Raw genomic sequence first — 21,710 nt, 5'->3', positions numbered from 1 at the left:
AGTACATACCTCCAAGTGGAGTATGGTTATCGAACAGTGTTGATTGCGGCTCAGTGCGGAGTGGACACTGGCTCATCACCCACACTAACGTGAGATGGGGGTTTAGATTCTATTAAAGACAAGGAGGCGATTATTATGCAATACAATCTTTACTCTGAAACCACAGCAGCAAAGAAAAAAAAAAACTTTTACAAACAAAAATGTTGTAAAGAACAGAACTAAATAGAGTTCAATGTCAATGTAAGGGAGCTCCCCAACCCATCATGGAGGACAGGTCATGCCCTGCAGGAGACCAATGAGCAGGGACACTTCCTTATATAAGTCCATTACTCCAATCCCAATTCCTCTTTCTGTAGCTGTCTTGAACCAGACGTCCACTGCACAGATGAGATGATAAACGATGAAGGCAAGTCCAGCGAAGCTCTCGTACCAACCACTCCATAACTTGTAACTGCGAGCCACACTCCTGATCAGAACCTCAACTCGAAGCTGTAAGAACAACATGCAAGAAGGGTGGGTGGATGGGAAGAACAACAAACCAAAGAATGTTCTCTCCTGAACCATCTGTGTACATACGTGTCATAAATGTCATATCATATCCAGGGTGGGTGGGTGGGATAATAATCGCCTCCTTGTCTTTAATAGAATCTAACGCCCCATCTCACGTTAGTGTGGGGGATTAGCCATTCTATGACAAGACAGGAGGCTCATATTATGCAAGTTCAAAGCCCCTGCATCCCCTTAGTACAACATGATCAATACAATAGAGAAAATCTCAAAAAATAATATAAAATAATAGGAAAGAAAATGTTTTAAAAGCTTTCATCAAATCAATCCGCTGACCGCAAGAGAAGTGCCCAAGACTAGGCTGCCCGAATAACTGTCTTTTAAGGCATAGACAAATCCACTGCAAGAAAAAAACAACAGGAAGATGTGCGAATTCCAGCATTCCTCACAGGCCACCAAAACCAACTGGTTAAAAGAGGGGGAAAACATTGAACAAAGTTTTCCTATACCATAGGTTAGGAAAAAACCCATCTGAAATAAACGCCTCTGTTGTCCAATCAAACTTTTAAAACTCTTAAATTCATACCCTGTTTGGGAACCTAGATAGCCAACCAAAGAAAAATAAGCACCTAGCTCTCCTGGCGATAAAGAAAAGTACCCCATAGGGGTGACATTTTTGTAGGTTCCATCCCATGCGTTAAAGGAAGATATCGTATTAGAAAAGAGCATGTCACATAACTACACTGGAGAACCAAGTGGGAAAGACAAATCTTCATAAAAGGTAAAATGGAAGTAAAAAGTAATTTTATTAATTTGTAATAGGACGACCCCTCCTGAGCGGAGCAGAAAAGCAATAGACTTAACCCACAATTGTCTTCAGACATATGTGTATACTAAGGAAGGATGTCTTCTGGAGGCAGAAGCAGAATGGAAGAGAGAGGGGTCCCACCTGAGAAGCTAAACCTGTCAAACCGCCAACACGGAAACCTTCAGACCTCCCGAGCTCTTGAAGAAGGACTCTGTTATGACAAAAGGCAGATATTTACCAAACTGACCCTTAAGAGGCCAAACTTGGCAAGGAGAAAAATTTATCTTACAACCAATCGATACCATTCTAGTGATATGTAAACCCCTTTGTATATATGCCCGGTCCCTGTACCTTGTTCCCTCCTCCCTGGTTGATAAATCCCCTAGAGGATCAAAAAACTAACTGAAGGAGGACTCCTAAATTCCAAAGTCTTAGCAAGACTATGAACTGCAAAGAACTGATCACTAAACAATCAAACTGAAGTTGTACACCAGAAGAGGTCCAACCTCTATTTCAGCCCATTTAAAGATCCTTGAAGCTCACAGCACCCTGAGCTGGCACCTTATTGCAAAAACAAACTCTTGTGGAAACCCAAAGTTCCACCTGCCAAGCAGGTGACTAGGAGAATGAAGTCATTAACTAAATATATATCCTAGCCCTCCGGGAATCGCACTGGCAGACACCTTCTGATAGTTAATGTAGAGACGCTGGAACGCATCGTGATAGAGGGTCGCAATAACTTGGATGGGAGATTAGTATCACTCCCAGACCCCTCTATCCCACCAAGGGATATTGAGCCTTCCCAAAGGAGGAGAACCCTCCCCCACTTTTCCAAGGGAAAAACCTTGCAACTCAGAAGAAGGCTATCCTGAGGACCACATTAAAGCCCCACTTTACACCCTAAGAGAAATAAATACACTCTTGCACTTCTAACCAATCCCCTAAACGTGGACGGGCTCTGCTTAACTTATTGAAATACCAGGAATTAGCGCAAAGGAAAGCAACTGACGGGAGGGAAATGCTCAGTGCGAGTCTGCACTGGTCACGAGCCAGAACTCCTGTAAAAAGGAAAACAGAAACCATCGGGAGCTATCCCAAGAGGTGTATATCATGATGCAATCTCCCCCAGGGATGGCGGGAAGGGGAATGGGGGGGGGGGAGGACTCTGGGATAATTATCAATACCCCATAAATAAAAGGTTGTGAAAGAAATCTGGGACCACTGTCCCCTCAAACCCAGAGGCCCGAGTCTCTGTATTCGTGTGAGGCTGACTGGCCACTAAGGGAATCTGGGGAAGGAAAAATTAAGCACATAGTCCATAGCAAAACAGCACTTATATAGTACTACGACCCTCAGGTATACGATTGGTGCTTATCACTACCACGAACCGTGTGTGGTGTGAGGTGTGCCCCTATCGATCTCAGCAGGATAAAAGACTGATTTAGACCTTTCCAAATGAGGAACCTGTATCAGTAGGGTCAGCACGGAAGAGAAAACCAGCACTCTATTCGCTGCACTGTAGCAAAAAATATATATGTCTATATATATATATATAACGAAAAAGGTTAAGCAACGCTCTTGAGGGTACAGAAGCCTGCTTGAACTCCTCGAGCAGAGGAGAAATTGCAACACACTGTTAGACGGTTAGCTGAACCACAGGCCAGGCTTTGGGAGGAAAACCATGGGGCAGGCGCCATAAAGTTAGTATTTGGCAACTCGTCTATATGATACCATCAAGTGTTTCCAAACACTCTATCCAGGTAGAACATGGTTGCTCAACTTGCCATGCAACAAAACTGAACAGTTACCCTCGAGCTGACCCTGTCTCCACCAATAGTTCAATCTAATAATGAATGTCCATGGGACAAATAGTAAGGGAAAAAACGTCCCCACTAAAGAGAGCCTCAAGCCCTGCAGAACTCAATAGAGGCATAACGCATCATCTTTTTCTTCCTCATGTTGAGAGCAAATACTGCAGCTTAATCAGCAAAGGTATTGGGTGGAGCAATTGATATCGGGGAAAGCAAAACCTAAGGAAAGGACTGAGTTGTCCTGAAACTAACTAAGGTAAAGGGTGACAGAATTTAACTAAAAGACGAAGGTTAACACCAGTGGCTAGAGAGGAAGGTACCACCCCCCCACATGGGTCTGTTTACAACAACCTCCACACACTCTTTTCTTTAAAGTACTAAATAAATAAATAATATAAAATATATAAAATATATATAAAATATCCAAAGAAGAGGGGTCACAGCAAAACCGTACACTGAACAACTGCACCTCAACTGCTCACCCCAGCAGGGTGTGGCAACCAATAGTACACGAGGGAGCACCTCGCAGTAGGAACTAGGCAAAGCCTGAAACCGAGCAGGTTATGGCACGCTTACAAGACCAAACAATGACGTCAGCCATGTGCAGCACCTAAACAAAGCTGCTGACCTTAAGGGAGGAATACACTGAGCAAGTGCACCTCCAACTGCTTGCCCGAACAGGGCGTGATAATTAGCAGTACACGAGGGGGTAACCTCGAATTAGAACTCAGGCAGAACCTGAAACCGAGCAGGTTATGGCATACACCAGTTAATGTAATCACCAAAGTTGCCGACTTTAAGGGAGGAAAACACTGAGCAAGTGTACCTCAACTGCTCACCCTAGCAGGGTGTGGAACCAGCAGTATACGAGGGGTCACCTTGCAGAAAAAACACAGGCATCCTTGCCACCGAGCAGGTGGCTGCACCGTTCCAGGTGCACCTAAACAAAAAACTGCCAGGTTTAAGGGAGGGGTACACTGAGCATGTGAACCTCAAACTGCGCACCCCAGCAGGGTGTGGTAACCAGCAGTACACAAGGGTTAACCTCGCATGAGAACTCAAGCAGAACCTGAAACCGAACAGGCTATGGCACCTACAGCAAAGGCAAATCCCATATGCCCTGTGCAGTATTTAAAAAAATAAATAAGTAAATAAGTAAATAAATAAATAACAGCAGATTGGCAGCGTATGAGGCTCTTCAGTAGGTGAACTAGTGTTAATATAAGCTGAAATATCAATTCAAACACAAAATAAAAAGGCAATTCTTAAATATATATAAATATATATATCCACAAGTAAATATATATACATAAATATATACATACATACACATCCATATGTGTATACTGCCAATGGGGGTATCGAACGCAGGGCCCTCTGCATGGTAAACCTGCAACCCTCTTATTGAGCTATGCCGCTTGTGTGCTGCAACAGAAGCCTTCCTGAACCCATACATACATAATATAAAAAGTAAACAAAATAAACATAATAAACAGAATAAACCCCAAACAAAAAAACATGGAGGCGTTCGACTTAAAAAGAAAGAGGACAGCTGCACGCTGAAGAAGTGCTCACTAAAGAACTTCACCAACGAAAATAAGGCCCTAGCGAACTGCCTCCCAGCCGGGTCCCAAGAACAGGCCTAGCCTGTGAGCCCCTGACTTCATACGCGAGCAGCGTATAAATAGAAAAAAAACACATGCGACGCGTGTGAAATGATTGAAATACAAGGCCAGTCTACAGCCGTGGCGCGCGCCGGAAGAAGCTGAGCTTCCTTAACAGACCGCGCGCGTCACAAAACAATCTGAGGGGAAGAGCGCGCTGGCTCCGGGCAGGCCACCGCCTAACAATAAACCAACCCTCTCTTGAGGGAAATGCATTTTATGCGTCGCCGCCTGGGTTAAATGAGGCAGGCGACGCAACTAAATTAAATTAAACAAGGCGCGAACGCCGCTTAGCAGACAAAAAAGGAAAAAAGAAACAATTAACGAGCAGAATGCACCATACGGAGCACCGCTACAATGTAACACTCTGACCTGGAGGTCAGCGTTCGAGCGCGAATGCGACTTTCAGTAAAGTAATGCAAACACAACATGAAATGACCATTTCACCAGAACAGTGTTATAAATCACCAAAGCTCTTTCAATATGTCCTAAAGAAAACACTCTATACTCCAGATATTCAACACTAAGTCAAGAACTAGGAGGAGTGACTTAGCTGTGGAATCAGCAGCAAAGAAAGAGGAATTGGGATTAGAGTAATGGACTTATATAAGGAAGGGTCCCTGCTCATTGGTCTCCTGCAGGGCATGACCTGTCCTCCACGATGGGTTGGGGAGCTCCCTTACATTGACATTGAACTCTATTTAGTTCTGTTCTTTACAACTTTTTTGTTTGTAAAAGTTTTTTTTTTTTTTGTTTTTTTTTTCTTTGCTGCTGTGGTTTCAGAGTAAAGATTGTATTGCATAATATAAGCCTCCTGTCTTGTCATAGAATTAAAGGGGGACGTCTCGTCTGAAAGAGGAAGTATCGGGACATACAAATGTCAAGTAGTGCGTGGCCAGTAGTCGGAGGTTTAAGGTGCGTATAATGTACTTACAATTAGTGCAGATCATTTGGTCTTTCTAGCATCGCGTGTGCAGTGAATTCTGTCGTGCAAACGAAACAGTCGCAAAAGCCTATTCTAATATACCGTCGTGAATACTGACGTAAAGAGGAAATGATGTCACATTGTGATCGGTATCTGTTGTAACGCCTGTCAGGAAATAGACCCATCAGTCTTCAATTGTACTTTTAAATGTATGGTAAGTGCAATGTTGTCATGGTGTTAAAGAGTGGGACCTGCCTATATGATGTTGGATGTAGGTGTCATTGTGTGAAATACACATAAATTGTGTACACAGAATCACAAGGGACCACTTTTTTCTTAAGACTATAATAAAATAAATGTAAAGGAACATCCTTATATAACTTGTTTTATTTTCATAAAACTGACTCTTACCTCTCAGCCGGAGGTGAAATTTCACTTTTAAATGAGCCTAGTTTCTTTTTTCTTTCAAGTAGCCACGTGGGCAAGAACCTAAATGGAGCGAGAATATCTAATTAATATTTTATCGCACTGAAGGCACCTCAATGGTTCTAAATGTCTGTCGGTTGCGCGCAAAATGGCCTTACTTGTCAGGGTGCAGGACCTGCTCGCAGTCTGCCGCTGTAGCGTTCGAACCGCTGAGTCATTCTACGTTTCACGGAGACCTGGCTGGAGTCCTAGCAACAGCGTTACTAACGCCTCAGCCAGGTCTCCGTGAAACGTAGAATGAGCTAAAATATTAATTAGATATTCTCGCTCCATTTAGGTTCTTGCCCGCGGGGCTACTTGAAAGAAAAAAGAAACTACGCTCATTTAAAAGTGAAATTTCACCTCTGGCTGAGAGGTAAGAGTCAGTTTTATGAAAATAGTGCCCGCCTTGACTGAGTTGTTTTCCAATCCCCACGAAGGTGATCCTCATACCAATAAGAAACCCCATTCTTTCTGTTTTGTCACAATAGGATCAGACAGAGATTAGCCCTTGTGGCTTATACAACTTCTAAATAACAGAACCTGTGGAATTAATACACCCATAGGTAAGCTGTGTGTGTTTTCAATACTGCACAGCGCATGATTTATTCTTCTTTAAATAATCGGTGCATGAATACTCCCCTGACAACTGTCTCCATTCCTCCTGCAGCGCAGACATCATACAGTACAGACCCCCGTCCTGATGAAGGCCGTATACCAGATGTGGCATATTAAGCCCACCTAGAAACGGCTGAAACACCGTGGTGTAGACGCACTATCCGCAACTGCAGTATATCTATGCTGCTTTACACAGAGAAAATGACTTGTTTTTGTTGAAATGTTTAAGTGATGTTATAAATGTCCAAATGTCTATTTGTTTGCTATTCTCATGTGAACTCCATGACAAATGATACTTGAGTTTGATTTTGTCTTACACACACAAAGTGGTTGTTTTACCGAGAGACTTTTGGTTCCGTGTGTTGTAAATATTTTCTGTACTTCCGGTCAATGACCTCCCCCTTTTCTTGATGTTAACTCTGGAGCGTCCATTTTATATATTTTTTTTATAACATATTTTATTGATGGTTTTTGAACAAACATACAACACATCAACAGTCCCCCCCCCACCCTCCCTCCTTCTTTACCGGGTCAGTCGTCGGTCTGCTCATCTCTTGCCACTCTGTGCATCACTTGTCCAGTAGTGTATTTTGGGCCGTGTTCCAGGTTGTGTTTGTGCGCCTCTTATTCTCCCCCTCCTTGACCGATCTCATGTGTCACGTTCTTCCCATCTACCCCATATTCTTCTGGCCTTTGACGGGCATCCCCGTGCTGTATATATTCTGAGTTCTTTCGCCGCGCAGATATCCATTTCGTTGGACCATTGGGCCACTGTCGGGCACTCCGGGGCTCCCCATTTCTGTGCAATGTCACGTTTTATCAGGCCCATTGCTAAGGAGAGAAGAATACCCTCCCACTTGTTTGATGTGTTTTCATCTGGGGACCCCAGTAGCATTATTGCGGGTCGTAAGGCTATCGTGCGACCCAGTACTCTTGCCAGAATTTGTGAGCATTGTGTCCAGAAGGTCTTAATTTTGGGGCACTCCCAGAGGAGATGGATGAAGGTGCCCGTCCATTTTATATTGAACTGTATAACCTTAGATAAAGAAGAAGATTGATTCTATAACAGAGCTTGAATACATTTATTCTTTCTTTATGCACAGGGTGACAAAAAAGCAGGAGTATTCTGAGAGTGATATAACTGAGTCAAATAAGATCTGATTATGTTGGAAAATTACATTTAAGGTGACCGTTTTCCATTTGAATCAGGGCCTAGGAGTTACAAAAAAGGGGTCAATGAGAATTCCTCATTCATTCCGGTCAGGTTCATTGAGTCCAGTTTGTGGATCCAATACATTTCTTGCCTGGATAGTATTGTTACAATATTACCTCTCTGAGGTATTCTCACCAGTTCTAATACTAAGAATTTAAGCTCTACTATTAAATGTCTCTTTTTCATAAAGTGTCTGGCTACTGGGGATTGGACATGTTTCCTTCTAATGTTAGATTTGTGTTCTATTATTCTCCTGTTTGCAAGAGGGAAATGGCCCAAGCATAGACCTAGCAACTCCACAGGGACACAACATCTTCTTCTGCAAAAATCGCTTGAAGGGTTAGGGGGTTGGGGGTTGCAATTATAAGCAAAAAAGAGTGAGGCCTTTTCGAGTCCAACATAGAATGTGCTGGTTGTGAAATTATCCACGTAAAAATGACTCCTAACAATATTATTTGTGTCAATTTTATACTAATCTATCGACCCCCCACTGTCATGCCATCTTTCAATGAGGAGATAATTCACATTTTTACCCCCTTTAATCGAGCCAATAGTGCCACATTTTTTTCTGGGGGATGTAAATCGATGGAAAGGGGACATAAAGGACAAAGAGGCCATCGAGTTGGAACAACACCTCACCAACATTGGCTTTCAAATTCAAAATCAAGATCCTACTCTTATAATAGGACACACCCTAGACTGGGTGATAACACGTAACATCAGTACGAGTAATATCGAAATCAGAGCTTGCATTTGGTCCGACCATTCCATCATAGACTGCATGTTAAACCTACTGGAAAAGATCAGTCCTTTTCGAGAACCCCCTAAAAAGGTCTTAAGCAGAAATTTGAATAATCTAAAAGCCGCTGATTTAGAGAAATTGCCTTCAATCTATTATTTTCGCCTCCTCCGATGAAGCCCATCCATGCATATTGGCATAAATGTAAAATTGCATATGTCCACGTTTTTAGATAAAAGTGCCCCTCTCAAACTCCAGACTGTGCGTGATTGTCTTGACCAGCAAAACTGGTTTACCCCAGACTTAAGCATCCTAAAAAAAGCCAAATGACAGGCTGAGTGAGCCTGGTTGAAAAATAAAACCACATAAAATAGACAGAATTGGAAATGTCTTGAGAAAACGTACAATCTCAAAATATTAGACACAAAAAAACCTTTTGTTATGAGCAAATTGAGAACGCAAGCAATAGTACTAGGAAACCTTTTGAAATGTACAGAAAATGGGAAAAACCAAACGTCCTATCCCACCCTTTTGTCCCTGAGAAAGCAGACTGTGAAAAAGTACAAAAAGCTTTTCTGAATAAAGTTCACGTAACAACATTCAAAATTGTCAGAATATCACAGTGCAGTCCTTTGATCAAAATCCTCAGAATAAGCAAAGAAAGCAATAAAGGGAAATGTGACCCCACGGTTTTCCTTCGAAGCAATCTCTGTTGAAGAAATTGAGAAATATTAGCTAATTTATGCCTGACATCCTGCCCAGGAGACCTTATACCACCTAAGATTATACTAACCAACATTAAAACCTTCTCCCCATTTCTCATGAGATTTGTCAATGCCTCCTTTGCCTACAGAATAGTTCCAACCACCATCAAGGAAGTAGCTGTAGCTCCCCTTATAAAGAAACCAGGGCTGAACCCTAAGGACACGGCAAACCTGAGACCAATTACAAATACACCTTTCTTGTTGAAAACTTTAGATAATGTTGCAGCATCACAGCTACAGTTCCACCTGGAGGCATCATCAGCATTTCACCCTAAACAGTCGGGTTTTAGGAGCAATCATGGGACAGAAAGTGCCCTTCTTGACTTAGAAACCAAAATGCTAGAAAGGCTGTATGAAAGCAAAACAGGGCTGCTGATCCTATTGGATCTTTCAGCCGTTTTTGATTTGATAGACCACACACGCCTGTTAAAAACCCTGGCAACTATGGGAAGCTGCTCCGAATATGCCATCGAATGGATGGACTCGGTCATGCCTTTCACCGGCCCTTTTTAACATATACATAAAGCCACTATGTGAACAGCTGGAAAATAGGGGCCTACATTTCACCAACTAAGCCAATGATTTTCAACTAGTAATGGACCTTAGTGGGAACTACATCACAGACTCTGCAAATTTAAATTCCATCTGTACATTCATGAGGGAATGGATGGTCAACAACTGGATGTGCCTTAACTGCTCGAAAACTGAGCTCATGATTTCGGGCACTAAACAAACAAGGGCCAAACTCAGTCAGGAATACACAAGTTTTAAGGTGGATGACTGTCTCATTACAGTTGTTGCCAGAGTAAAAACGCTTGGCACTGTGCTGAAAGCATCCCTTAACTTAGATGCACAAGTGAATAATATTGTAAAAAACTCACACTGCCATCTAAAAGTTCTGCGCCAGATCAATCCATTGGTCTCACGCAAGAACTACTAGTTAGAGCCATTACAATGCTCTGACTGGAATATTGCAATGCCCTGCTCCAGGGGTGTTGCTAGATCTGGAAGAGATCTGGGGCTACGCTAATGTCAGGGCTGTCGGGACTCGGGGCTAGCTAGCCTTTTGGCTGTAGCCCCTGAGCTTCTATCCAGGGCTACAACCAAAAGACCAGGGGCTATAGCCCCCCCAAAGTCCCCTCCCTAGCAACACCTCTGCCCTGCTCAGTGGAGCTAGTAGGGGAAAGGTGCACAAATGTCAGATTAGCTAGAATCATGCTGTTAGGTTAATAAATAACATTCCTAGAAAAGAACATATTACGATTTTCCAAAGGGAACTCCATTGGCTACCAGTGGAAAAAAGGATATAGTTCAAAGCTCTTTCACTGACTCATAAATGTCTTATTGGAAATGCCCCTCAATATCTGAAACAATCACTGACGCAACACAAACCCAGCAGATCCCTGAGATCCGGCACGGCACAACTGCTCTCCGTACCTCGCGTTAAAAGAACTAGAGGCAATGGCAGATCATTCCCCTTTCAAGCTGCTCATACATGGAATGCCCTTCTCACGAGTCTGCGCACGGAGGAAAAACCCCTGAAACACCTGAAACTACTACTGTTTCAATAAAGTCTCACCCTGATTATTGATGTTTTTTGTCCCGTTATCTATGAAATGTCTGCTGTGTTAATGTGCGCCCTACTGCTCGCGGGCTGTGGCACATTACATATAAATAAATAAAAATACATTAAAAAAGTGATGGAGTTTTGGAACTCTCGCAGCCAGCTCGGGTGGTGGCACCTTCTTCTCTGCCGGTCCTGTCTTGCCTGCTCCTCGCCAAACGTCTGCCACCTTCTCTCCAGGCAGGTTCTCCCTGCTTTGCTGGGTGGGCCTGCTTTTAAGCACCTATAGCCTCTCAATAGGTTGCTGGTGCAGGTAGTTTGCCTGACCCAATTACACCAATTAACAGGACATGCCTGGTTCTTTGTAGGCATCTTCCGAATCTCAGTACTAAAGTGGTGAAACTGACTAGAAGTGTGCATTACTCCTAGACACTTGCTCTGCATGTTCTCACCCAGCCTTGGGGTATATCTCTGGTTCTCACCCAGGCTTTGGGTTGGGTTGTTCTCATGCAGCCATAGGGTCATTTTGCTGTCACCCTTCCTTGGGGTCATAATGCCCTTAACACTCACTCGGGTTAGATTGGGCTCACCCCAGTTTGGGGCCACATTGCTTTCATGCTGGCTTGCGGTCTCAGTGCTATCACTCCTGCTTGGGGTCCTCTTGCTCTCACCCCGGCTTGGGGCCCTCTTGCTCTTACTCCAACTTGGAGTCTTGGTGCTCCCACCCCTGCCTGGGGACCACTTACTCTCACCCGTGCTTTGGGTCTCAGTGCCTTCACCCCTGCTTTGGGTCATATTGCACTCACACTTGCTTGGGGTGCACTTGATCTCACCCCTGCTTAGGGTCTCTGTGCTCTCACCCCTGCTTGGGGTTCTCTTCATCTCACCCCTGCTTGGGGTCGCATTGCTCTCACCCCTGCTTGGGGTCCTCTTGATCTCACCCCTGCTTGGGGTCACATTGCTCTCACTCCTGCTTGGGGTCACATTACTCTCACCCCTGCTTGGGGTCTTCGTGTTTTCTCCTTGGTGGCGGGAGGCCGCCGGCTAATTTTATAGCCTCTCCGTGAGACTCCTCGAGCTACCAGAACAGGATTATCTGTACTGCCCAGCTCCTGAGTCATTTCTGCACCCTTGGTGCTCCTGTTTCCTGCCCTGGGAGGTGGTGGCAGCATTCTGCAGACCTCTCTGCGCTTGGTTCCACCACGTCGGGACGTTGGCCTTTCTTCGCCACACAGCTCTGTGGCAGCCTTTCCTCTATACTCCACGACTGTTTTTCTGCCTTGGCTTTGTTCCAGGTTAGTCTTTTATTACTTGATTGGTAATGTGGCAGGATTTCCCACCCGTCCCTATTATGCCACTGACAATGAGCTGAAAAGGGACCAGAAACCGGTGCTGCCACTTTTACAGGTGTGAGGGGTCCGAAATGAGAGACAGACACAAAGTTGTAATATTTTCAACATTAGACAGCCATCTTTATTTAAAATAAAAGTGTTGGCTAAAGGCCTATCTGTCCCTATCCTAAAGAGAGTTTACCTACCTAGGAAACTAAAACTAAAGATCAGTCTGTGTCTCGTCGTCAAAATGATATTAATCGTCCTTGGGTCCAAAAGATATCTGACCCTCACACTATTAATTAACAATAAAACATGTAAGGTAAGTGTTTCTTTAAAGGTGTATACTAATCAAATATGAAAATCCAGCAAATAGTCTCTGAATCAAGGATCTCGTTCCCCTTCCCCAGGATTATTTGGTATCAGGTAACATAATCCCCATAAATAATGTTGCCATAAATAGAGGGGGTCATTCCGAGGTTGGTGCTAAGGGAACAACGATGCCGGTAAAGGAATACCGGCATCGAATACCGCTACAGGCTATTCTGACCAGCCCGACCGCTATTAACGGAATTGTAAAGTACGGTGCCGTTAATAGCGGTCTGGGTGCAGGCACGCGACCCACCATGCCGGCAATAGCGGCATGCCGTAAACTGGAGTAGATCGCAAGGTAAGCGTACATGCAAATTACAGCTTCATGAAGCCGTTAAAAGTGCCTACCGGCATGCCGTAAATACCGGCATCGCAGACCTACTGTAAAATGCCATGTGCAGTGATCCCAAATGCCACAGGTGCACACAATCAGCACAGGTGGAGGCAATGGAGTTGGCCCCACTACAAAATGAGCACACCCACACACCACACCCCTTACCACACCAAGATCAATACAATAGCAGCATCAACACTTGAGCTGGAGGACATGCATGCATTGCAACACCAGCAACAACACCAACGACAACAGCAGGCACCACAGAGGAGACGCAGCAGGAGAAGGAGGGTGAGACAGGCCCTGCATGCCCCACCAGTGCAGCCAGCTTAACGACGCATGCAGCCCCAATCCCAAACATCAGAGCCAGTCCCTCCAACCCAACCCCGCAGCACAACCACACCCCGTACTGTCTGGACCGTGACACCATCAACACCATTGTGGACATGATATACGACTGTCAGTCTCATTGAAATATGCACTGCCATCCACCCTCTACTGAAGGTACTGTCGGTGCTCCACCTCAAGCACACAACGGAATACATATCTCTACCACGGACTCCCCAGGAGATACTAGAAACAAAAGGTGGCCTCCATGCCATGGAGGTGGTTTAACGCAATCACAAACTATACCACCACAAACAGGTGGAGATGGAAGGTGACGCAAGCAAAATCATCACACATTGTGGTGCACATTATCCCGGATCAACCACAGAAATGCTGCATGTCACCATGGGAAAAAGCAGCGCAGAATGGCAAAAATTGCAGAGGCTACTGCCAACGCTCACCATCAGAAAATCCTACAACACACAACAAATCACCAAAATCACACAAACACACCAATATGCGTACACAATGCATGAGCTACAATACGGCAGAGCACACCGTGTATCATCTTGAAGATGCAACCCACACCATTATTCCATGGCACAGGACACATTGAGGGCCAAAAAATAGCTTGCATACAACCAGGGACATGTGCATGTGACCAATGATAATCTGCCGGCATGTGTGACTAGTACAGCTGTCCATCATTATTCGCATGACATTTACCTTTAATTGCCTCGCATGCAGGTGAAGTGGCCATGCCTTGAAGCCGTGGCTCCTCACTCCTGTCCGTAACTCACAGAACAGGCACGATGAGGACTACAATTGTTCCCATTCCCGTACCCGTGTGGACATCGAGCAGACCTTTGGCCTGTTGAAGGCACGATTTTACTGCTTCAGCTAGTCGGATGGGGCACTCCGCTACAGGCATGAGAAGGTGACCAAGATCATCATGGCATGTGTTGAGCTGCACGATATGTGAATCCGCCGGAACGTGCCCCTGCCCCCTGACATTGAACTGCTACCACCTGGTGATGATGAAGGGGAGGAAGAAGACATGGCTGGACATCATCGCGGTGGCGATGCACAGGAGGCCCGTACTGTGTGCAAGTCCGTGATTGCACAATATTTGTGACACACATGGCAGCAGAGGGTGACATGATGGTTGGACAGAGGGCACTGGGTGTGAGGGTACAACTACACCATGCACTGTAACTGAATAATTGACACATGCGCAATGATGAATGTCCACTCAGGTCTTGTTTTTCACACAACCAGGGTATTAAATGTAACAAAGTAAACTTAAGTGACAAAACCCTCAACCACCCTCACCCCCTCCCCCACGACTCCCCCACACACCCTCACCCCCTCCCCCACAACTCCCCCACACACCCTCCCCCTCATCCCCCTCCCCCCACAACTCACCCACACACCCTCACCCCCTCCCCCTCTGTTAGGGAGAATTCTCATACTATGGCTAGTTTCCCTTACCTATAGAGTACCCCAGCAGCTTTGCTGGATTTGAAGGGTTTGTTTCTTTTCTCCTGCTAAGAGTGAGACTCTTTTTCCCACTCTTAGGCGTGTTTGCTATGTGTGTTCTAGGCTATTTTTGTGTTTAATGTCTATGGGGTTTCTCTCACCTCCATAGGAACCACCTTTATTCACATGTGTTACACAGCACCCTCCGTGCAGTGACACAGGGGTGGCGTAGCGACCCCAAACATAGACTCCATACCCTGGGACTGACTACCGTCTCCCAGGGCATGTAAAGTCCCCATTGACTTTACTAGTCAATTTTTGTGAACTAAACCAGTACAACCCATCTTACTATGGAAGTACTGGGAAGGGTTAATAGTTTTTCCCTTATGTTCATTTTTGAAAGGGTACCGTACAGTCCCTATCTCAAAAGTTTCTGGCTGGTGGCAGTGGTTACTACCGTAAATATTCGACTGCAAATATTTCCCTATGGCATTTTCCCATTGTTCGAGGCTACCACATTTTCTGACAGCCTCTTACATACCGCCGGTGTATTTAGTAGTAACTTTACTCCGGTAGGTTTTATTGACCAGAACTTTAATATAACTTCTTTCTCGTGTCTTTCTCTAAACTCCTAACCCAGGTCGGGGATCCTTTGTTCGTCCTTTTGGCGGGCTTCTGCCGAGAAGCCCTCCTTTCGGCGTCACTGAGTCTGGGGTGGGTCCATTGTGTGGGAGGGGGAGTAGGACCCCTGGACCGGGTTGCCTCAGCAACCCATGTCGCACTCTAACCTGATAGGCTGGAGGGTCTCCCGCCAAGATGACCACTCCACTGTGTGAGTGACAGCTAGGCTGTATGAATGGGGATCTTTTTGCATAAAAGCAGGGTCCTGGGGGGGCGTGGCTTGGCGCCATGGTGAACAGTCGGGTCCGGTGAGAACTCCCGGCCGCGACCGAGTGTTACCTAAAATGCCCCAGTAAATTGTAAGTTTAGGCGAAGGAAATCAACGCCCTGCAGAGCCGGGAGGCTCAGGCTGCTCATGCCTTGATTTGGTGGTTCGAAGTGACGGGGGGATCGAGCTGAGACCGTCTTCTCCCAGCGGGGGATTCCGACATGCGCGGCGAGCCAAGATGGCGGACGGCGGATGGACATAATGAAAGCCCCTCCGACGTCCGAGTGGAGTGGGAACTGAGGGAGCCCCCTCTCCGAAGTGCACAACGATCGATCTGCCTGGATAAGTCTGATCGGCAACACCGCCAGCACCCCCGGATTGTGGAGGCAGGGGCTGATCCCTGCCCAAGGAGCATAGGTGTTGGATCCCCCCCTCGGTCTGCAATTTCCGAGAGCAAAAAGTGGGAGTCCTGCCGAGCCCCGCGACTATCCACAGCCGCTCACCTCTTGGAGGTCTGTCGGGGCGAGTAGCGAGGAGCGGGGGCCTCGCGCTGAGCTCCGTTGTCATCCGCTGAATCCTGAAGTGAGCTGAAGCCTCCCCCACTCTGACCCGAGAGAACCGCCACCAAAGCGGACCGAGATCTCCCGCACCCGCCACCCCTGAACCGTTGGGCCCGCGCCCGCCCTTACCTTTCTGCAATTGTCAGCCGCCGCGGGGAGCATCGAGGAGGCAGCGGGCAACTGGGGCACCAGCGGCTCTCTACGGCGCCAATCACCAGCAGAGGGCACGAGACCCGGCCTTCCTCCGGGAGATGGCCGGCACTTCTTCCGCCCCAAAGCAGCAGCCACAGCGTGGTGTCCTCCGACGGGAGGGGGGGGGGGGGCAGATCAACAGCTACCAGCGGTTCTGGCCTCTCCCCTGAACGGAGCAATTCAGCAGGCAGGGAGTCCAGCCGCCCCCATCAGGCGCAGCCCTGGACAGTGGATAAGAGGCTGTGGGCGGCCCCCCCTCGGCGGGAGTGAATCCCCCCCCCGACGGCCCGGTGGAGTCAGGGCAGGAAGATCCTCGTCCCCCCCCAGTTGGGCACCGACGACCCCTGCGATCTGGGAGGGCCCAGTCCTCTGGCTTCCTGGGGGGTGCGGATCCTGGCGACTGCTCCTGGGGGGAAGGTAAGGCGGCACCTGCCGCAAACTGTGGGAGTTTCCTGGCCCCTCTGGCCTATCCTCGCGCCCCAGTGCCCAGTGGGGTGACCAAGCCAGCCGCACAGTCCCCAGTATCGACACTCCCGGCCCCAGAGGTTCCCCTCGCCTTCCCCTGGAGCCACCAACTGGCCAGGAGAGCAACCGACGGTCCGGAGTCCCTTCATCCGAACTCTGAGATCTGAAAAGAACCTAGTAGCCCCGCACGCAACGAGGCCTCCAGCAAAGACTCCACAGGGGCCCGTCTGGCCTGTAGAAAGGGTGAAAGGGGGCCCTAAGAGGGGACCAGGTGCTCTATAACAGACATTCTACCCCCGGGTGGGTCGGGCTCCGGCGTAGTCCACAAGAAGTAATGTCTAGAAACCTGAAAGTTACCAAACAGACAGACCTTGCGACACTGCTGTCCACAAACATGGGAGAAAAAAACAAGAAAGGCGAACGCAGTGACGCGCTGGTTCCCACTCAAGAACCCAACGAGGGGGCTGCAGCCCAGGCGGTGACCAAAACCGACCTACAGGAGCTCCTCTCCGCCATAACCAAGGAATACCAGAAAGGGACAGAGGAACTGAAAGACAGAATTGCGTCCCTGGATAGGAGAGTGGGTGAGAATGAAACCAGAACAACAGAAATAGAAACCACCCTGTGCGAACAGAACTTTGAGATAGGGGAGGGGGCTGATAGACTCTCCGCTCTGGAGGCCAGATGTGAGTCCCTCGAGAACAAACAAGAAGAGGCTGAAAATAGGTCCAGACGCAACAATATTCGCTTGAGGGGAATCCCGAGCTCGGTCTCCGACGAGGAGCTCAATTCCTATGTCAACGACTTATTCCGCTTCATCATAACGCTCCCAGATGGAGCTCCTTTGGAATTGGACAGGGGCCACAGAGTTAGAGCCAGACAAAATGCAAATGTTGTGCCGGATGTCTTAGCAAGAATCCACTTCTATAAAGTAAAGGAAGAAATTATGCAGGAAGCTAGAAGTTCGTCCCGAATTCTCTTCCGGGACGCCGAAATATCCCTATACCAGGACCTAGCTGCGACTACCCTCGCGAAAAGAAAGGCCCTTAAGCCACTAACCGAGTGGCTGTGTGAACGGAAAACAACATACCGCTGGGGCTTTCCCACCTCTTTACTCTTCACCTGGGTGGGTAGGTCTTGGTCTATCCCTTCCCCCAAAGAGGCCGAGAGGTTCATGATTCCGGAAAGCGAAGAGGGGGCCCTCCCTGAGGCTGCCGAGGCCCCCGGAAGAACCCGTGGGGAATCCACCAGAGCCTGGACTAAGGTTCCTAGCCGCCGCAGACTCCGTGGCCCTGCGGGCAAGCCCAAAAGGGACAACAACCGCTGAAAGGGCAGCCTAGAACACTGAAAACACAAGCTCCCCCCTGGTCAAGCTATCTGCTCCCCCCCTGGGGAGGGCCAAATTACCTCAAGATGCCTTTATCACTCAAATCAGTTAAGCTTATTCTGAACATTTACTGGCCAAAGGAAGAGGCAAAGTTTGCCTCCATGCTGAGTTTACACACCGGTCCGGCCGTATGCCCCGTTGGTTGAAGGCTGGCCCGGAAACCTTGTTATAGTTGGATGGGTGGGGGGTGGAGGGACGGGGGGGACAAGGTGGAGAGAAGATCATCATAAAGATGGAAGGACAGAGAGTTTCGTCACGCAAAAACAAGGAACAAGAGAGCCTCAAGGAACAATCTGAACCGACCTACGTGAAATCCAAAAGATGGGTTCGCTAGACAAAACCCTAACTATTACAACCTGGAACGTGCAGGGGCTTAATGCGCCTAGAAAGCGGAAAGCAGTGGAACACAAATTAGACCAACTAGCAGCCGACATTGTCTGCATTCAGGAAACCCACCTCATTGCGGACGAGGAAAGTCGACTAAGGTTTTGGCGCTACCCGAAACGCTACTTTGCTTCGGCCACACAGAAAAAGAGAGGTGTCGCTATCCTACTAAAAAGAGACCTCGCATTAACACAGATCACCATCAAAAGAGACCCCGAGGGCAGATTTCTACTTTTGAAAGGCCTCCTAGTTGAGCCACCGATCACCGTGGTGGCCATTTATGCGCCAAACAAAGAGCAAGACCAATTCCTTCTCAGCCTTCTTCCAACCATCACGTCCTTCGCAGCGGGCTGTTTAATAATTGGAGGGGACTTCAATCTCCCCCCGGATCCGACGATGGATAAGTCGCTTCCAGCCTCAAGGGAGGACTTCGGCAAATCCCTCACCCTGGCGAAATTCTTGCGGGAAACCGAGACAATAGACATATGGAGATTCCACAACCAGGGAGAAAGGGACTACACCTTCTTTTCGCACGTGCATAAGGGCTATTCACGGATCGACCTCTTGCTAGCTACGAACAACTTGGCCCCCTGTGTGGAGAAGATTCAAATCGGACCAATTGTAATATCGGACCATGCACCAGTCACAATGGTGGTGTCTATCCACGGGGCCCCGGAACCTAACCAGCGGCAATGGAAACTGCAAGATTACATCCTTACCGATATAACAGCTAGCTCGGATCTCACTGAGGCGATTCGGAATTACTTCTCCAAGAACACAACCCCCGACTCCTCAACAGCAATGGTGTGGGACGCCATGAAACCGGTAATTCGAGGGGTCGCAATGGATTTGACAGCCAGACTCAAGCGCCAAAACCTACTGAAGCAACAAAAGCTCGAGCAAAGACTCACAGCTCTGGAAAACAAACTCAAGGCCCACTACAGGAAAACATCGCACCATGAACTTAAAAGAATTAAAAGAGAGCTCGAGATTCACCTGGCGGACCGGGCCGCCAGAGCATTAACTTATACCAAACAATACTATTACCTGAACAGTAACAAAGCGAACAGGCTCCTAGCACACAAACTGAAAAAGCTTCAGACCAGGAACCACATCCAATCCCTGCAGGATAGGAACGGCTCCTTACACCACCTGGACCCCCGAAAAACTCGAGTTAATGGTGCAACACCACGAAAAAATCATGGCAGGGCCCCCGACAGCCACTTCAGCCATCACCCAATTCTTGACCTTAACGCCAAAGAAACAGCCACCTCCATCCCTAGCGGACTTAGAGGGCCCTATCTCAGAGGAGGAAGTTAGTGAAACGATCCGCCACCTGAAGAACACAACACCTGGTCCAGACGGGTTATCGGCAAAATTCTACAAAAAACTTGCTCACCTGCTAGCCCCACAGTTGGCAAAGCTATTCAATTAATTCCTGTCCACTGGTTCCACGTCCCCTTCTATGAACGAGTCAATAACAGTGCTGATCCCTAAACCAGGAAAAGACCAAACACAATGTGCCTCGTACAGGCCCATAACGCTCCTAAACAACGATGCGAAAATATTTGCAAAAATTTTAGCAAACCGGCTGTCCCCCTTCCTCCCAGAGCTCATCCACCCGGACCAGACAGGATTCATCCCGGGCCGGGGTACCCAAGACAATATCCGTAGAACCATCAACATCATTGAATCAACGAACAGACTGGGCACAAAGCTGGCAGTTCTCTCCTTAGACGCGCACAAAGCGTTCGACATGCTCGACTGGGGCTATGTTGGGAACATTCTAGAGCACTTTGGCTTCGGCCCGAATTTCGCAAAATGGGTCCTGGCCATCTACCAAAAACCCTCCACAAATCTTCGCCTCAATGGGGCCAAACCCAGTAGAATAAACATAACTAGAGGCACGAGACAGGGATGCCCTCTCTCCCCACTTATATTCGCCCTATCTATGGAACCATTCGCTGAAAGGGTCCGCCGAAACGCATCAATATTCAGCCTAACGATTAAAAAAGAATCCTACAAAATTGCGCAATACGCGGACGATGTGCTCCTCACACTCACGAGACCAGAAGAGTCAATAAGAGCCCTATGGCAAATGCTCAAAGAATTCCGAGCAGCATCGGGATTCACAATAAACATCTCCAAATCCGTCGCACTGGGCATAAACATCCCAAGAAAGTCCAAAGCTCATCTCGAAGAGGAGTTCCAAATTCCCTGGGCAGGAAGCAGCTTCAACTATCTAGGGGTGCATATACCCAATAAGACTGAGAAGCTGTATAAAACCAACTTCCCGGCATTCTTCAGAGATCTGAGAAATGACATCAACCGCTGGAAAAAACAGGAAATCTCCTGGTTCGGCCGAACTACTGTGATAAAAATGAACCTCACGCCAGGGTTGCTATACCATGCCCAAGCCCTGCCGTTGTCAATCCGGGAAAAGGCCCTGCAAAAACTGCAAGGAGAGGTGCTGAATCTAGTATGGGAAGGAGAGAAATCTAGTATCCCAAAACGCATCATGCTCCGAAGCGCCGCCCTGGGCGGCCTAGGGGTCCCAGAGGTGTCAAGGTACTGCCTCGCGGCCCAACTGGCCCCGGCCTTTGCCTGGAAGCTTCCAACCAACCGACCCTGTGGCTACAACTGGAGGAAGATTGGTGCCAGACCCCACTGGAATCCTTGCCCCACTCCAGGGAGCCCAAAGGGGCCCGGGACCTGGGCCCCCTACCAGCAACAAGAAACACAGTCGCCAGCTGGAAAGCGGCTGCACGCCGGTGGAAATGCAGAGGCACAATGGGTCCACTCACGCCAATTTGGAACAATCCTGACTTCTCCCCCGGAATTACACCAAATCAGTTCGCGGAGTGGCGAGCGGGCGGCTTAGAAACTATCTCCGATTTCTTCGAGAATGGCCT

This window comes from Ambystoma mexicanum, chromosome 12, assembly GCF_040938575.1.
Source record: "Ambystoma mexicanum isolate Mex_15411 chromosome 12, UKY_AmexF1_1, whole genome shotgun sequence".
NCBI classification, from domain to species: domain Eukaryota; kingdom Metazoa; phylum Chordata; class Amphibia; order Caudata; family Ambystomatidae; genus Ambystoma; species Ambystoma mexicanum.
The sequence above is the reverse complement of the archived record's forward strand: the minus strand, read 5'-3'. Positions refer to the sequence as shown.